The following is a 3,686-nucleotide window of genomic DNA, read 5'->3' on the forward strand; positions in this document are numbered from 1 at the left end:
TACTTCACAACAGCGCAGCTGTCTGTGCAACAGGATGGAGAAACATAGAGCAGGGATCACTGCAGCCACCCTAAGGTCAAGCGTTCTCCCCCGCTGTGTCACTTCTCCCACTCTCTTCACTCGAGTAGCTTGCTGAAAGTCCGCAAGAGCCTGGATTCCTACAAACATATAACCTTTGAAAATGGCATGAAATTGTCTCCAGAAATGTTACCCAGAATTTTTGCATGCTGCTTAGAAGAGCCCAGACTTAGAAAATAACCACACAGCTCCGGAAATTAATTTCCAGCTTTCCCTCTTCTAAACTTTCCATTTTGTTCCTGACTTGCTGTGAGTCCGATCGAGTTATTTTGGAACACGACTGAGCAGCCAAGTCAGAAACCCTGTTAACAGTGTCAGCAAGACGCAGCTGATTGCCCAGAACAGTTGACATGCAAACCCGCAGAGATTAAAAAAATAAAATCTGACAGAATTAAAGAAAAATAAAATTAAATAGTGACTTACAAAGATACTTTTTCCATCACTTTCAAAAGGCAACTGGTAAATGTGACCAGAACTGTGACCTTTATGAAACAGAGTTCTCTTGTTTAAAATGAAGCACAGTTTTTCCACCAGTGGTAAATATAAGGTCTTTATATGCAAACTTAAGTCTTGACAGCTGAAGCGTCGTGAGTATTGAAAGATGTGTGTGATGGCAGTGGTGAAACTGCCTCTCTGCTGGGGACTTAGGACTTGGTAGGGAGAAATCTCTCAAAGGATTTCCAAGGCTTCCACCTACTGTTGAATTCTTCTCAGCAACACAGAAACAAGGATTGTATTTGTTACTGCTCAGATTTCGCTCTCGTGGACTGTCAGCATCGAAGCCTGGAAAAGCAACATCTGCCTCCGAAGGGATTGTTATGGCTGAAGAAACCCTTCACCCCAGAGCTCCAGCAAAGCTGCGGAGGGAGCTTAGGCAGCAGGAGCTGGGCTGAAGGTGGTCCCGGTGCTGCCTTCCTCAGTACCTCGGGAGGGCTCTTTCCATGCACCCGTGGCAAAGGGGGAAGGTTTCCAAGCTGAGCAACGGGGTCATCCAGGTTCGAAAGCAGGGCCGATGCTCTATCCTGGCATGATAGAGGAGACTGCAGGCACCTCCGCTGAGCAGGCATGGAGACAGGCTGGCCTCCACGCCGAAGGGATGGCAGGGACGCCCTGTTCTGGCCGCACGTCAGGCTTTTCTCCTCTTAATAGTTGGATTATTCCCCAGCTCCAAGCACAAAGCTGCAGTTTTGCTCGCGTTGGTCTTTGAGCAGGACAGGTTTTCCCCAGAAAATCTCTTTTATCATGACCAGCTGCAGGTTTCTACCCGCTGTCACTTCTGCTTTCTAAACAGAAAAACAAAGAATTTAAGAAAAGCCAGAAAGCTGTTGTGGGAACACAGACCCAGCGGAGAGACCCGAACCACAGCCTGGCCTTCCGCCACGCAGGGACGGGGGCTGCTATGGCAAAGCCTCACCGGTCAGTGTGACCCCCGGGAGGGTGCAACGGACGGCTGCACCCTCGGCACTGGAGAGTCCCCACACATCCAGGCCAGGCCTCTGGATGGATCAACCTTCATGCTTTGTTTTCTCTGCAAATAGACTAGAAATGACCTAACATGCTCCTGCTCCGTTGAGCTTCAGCAGCTTTTCTGGCCTTGCCGTGGCAGGAAGAGAAAGCCAGCCGGCAGCTTGGGTTTCTTGGCTGCCGAGCACACGCTGAGCAGTGTAGCCACGGCCAGGCCGTGGTGGGCTACCACCCTGGACCCCATCCAAGCTGTGACATTGCCAAGTGCCTGAGATCTGTAGAAATTTCTGAAAGATGCCCTCTTACCTGATGTCTCCCATGGGCCCATCATAAGCTGCTTTTCTTCTCGGTGAACACTGGCCTTGGCAAGGGGCTTTGTTTTTCCTGAGTGCAAAAACCCCACAGAGGGTCAGGCCTTCACCCTCACGTGGGCGCAAATCCCACCCTCTGTCCCGATGGCTCCTATCCCTGTGGCTGGGTTGGGCAGTGGTAGAAGAGCTGGGAAAAGCAATGACTATTTTTGTTTTGCTTAAACACCACAAACTGCATTTTGTGTTGCCAATTAAGAATCGCTCTGAGCATCCAAGAAGTGCCTTACCTGCAGAATGTTTGTACCTCTGAAGGGATGCTCAGCCCCACTACAGAGGTGTTTTTCTTTTAAATGGAGCGTTATTCATCTCGACCAACACGTCTTTGTTCACGTGTATTTTCTCAAAGATACAAATGACAGATTTAGACTGTGGAAATGCTGCTTAGGAAGGTGAGTTTCCTTGAGCAGCTGGGACTGTGCCTACCCGATTTCTCCCCCGGATCTTAACGTGCCTGTTGCCCACAGCCCTGTAAGCCTGATGGGTAAAGTCACACTCTGCCTTCAGGAATTATTAACAGTTGTTTTTAAGATCAGAAATTTTCTCGGAAGGCATCTGTTGTGGGGAGGGGAATGGTGGTTTTCAATATGGAAAGACACTCTCTCTCCAAAGGTGTGGGGTTTGCCCTTCATCCCTGTGACGGTTTTGCCCCGGATGCGACAGCGCGTGCTTGGCTCTGCTCTGCCTGCGTTGCTGTCATTGCACTTGGGGCCAGAAAGAGGGAACCCTAACTGAAGGCCGTGCAGAAACTGCAGAATACTTTGCACAAAACGCAGAGAGCAGCTTTGACCAAACCAGCGTACTGCTCCTTTCATCTTTTGTTGTTTATTCTTCTGTTTTTCCTAAGCCAGCTCTACTTGCCTCAGTGTGAAACACAGACTCGCACCCTAGGTGCACACTTTTTGGGAATGATGAAACGAGGTTTGGGTGTGGATAGCAGTGTTTGAGTGAGCTGCTGGTCAGAGACGTGAATGCTATTTACTATTTATGTTGAGTGTGTCTTTAAAAAAATGGGAAAGGTCACTAGGAGGCTAATGAGCAAAAGACTTTGCAGAGCAAACTGAGGATAAAGGCTGCATGAGTCTGATCTGGAGGTGGATGGTTCTGGGTGAACACTGTGAGCTAGGATACTTGGCCTTTGTAGTCTTACCCTGCCTTTTTTCCTGCAGGGAAGAGCATCTTCTTTACAGCTGGGACAAAAGCAGATCCATCCTCTGTCCCAGTTACACAGTCCCACTGCAGTTTGTGGCCGTCAGCGTTCCCCAGGCTGGCGGGGGACTCTGTGTCAAGCACAGATGCGCAGAGCTGTCCCTGTGAGGGGACGGGGGAATGTTATAGAGGGATGATAGGTCCTGTGGGATGCTCACACTGATACTGCCAGATAAACTCTGCTCCCCGAGGATCACCCCGTCACTCACAAAGCGATCTGTTGTGAACGTCTCCCCGAAAGCTCTCCGACAGCCGTCGTATCGCGGCGGGCACCGGTTTCTTTTTAGATACTGTGATGGCCAGCAACAGGAGCAAAGCATCCTACCGTGTGAATCGTGACCTGGAGCGGGGGCTGAAGGTGTCTGAGGGTTGGAGAAGGAAGGAAAGAACATGTTACTGGTGGAAATGCATAAGGATGTGTCATATTTTTATTTTTGTAAGTCTGATTCTCTAAGTGCTTGTAAAGTACTTTACTGTTGTAAATGTGGTGATGCGGTAGTTCACAATATCCTTTTATTTTTGTATATTACCCCCTCCACAATAATCCCTTCCTGTTCCACTCATAGA

This window comes from Eurypyga helias, unplaced genomic scaffold (genome assembly GCF_000690775.1).
Source record: "Eurypyga helias isolate BGI_N326 unplaced genomic scaffold, ASM69077v1 scaffold15091, whole genome shotgun sequence".
In the NCBI taxonomy this organism is placed as follows: domain Eukaryota; kingdom Metazoa; phylum Chordata; class Aves; order Eurypygiformes; family Eurypygidae; genus Eurypyga; species Eurypyga helias.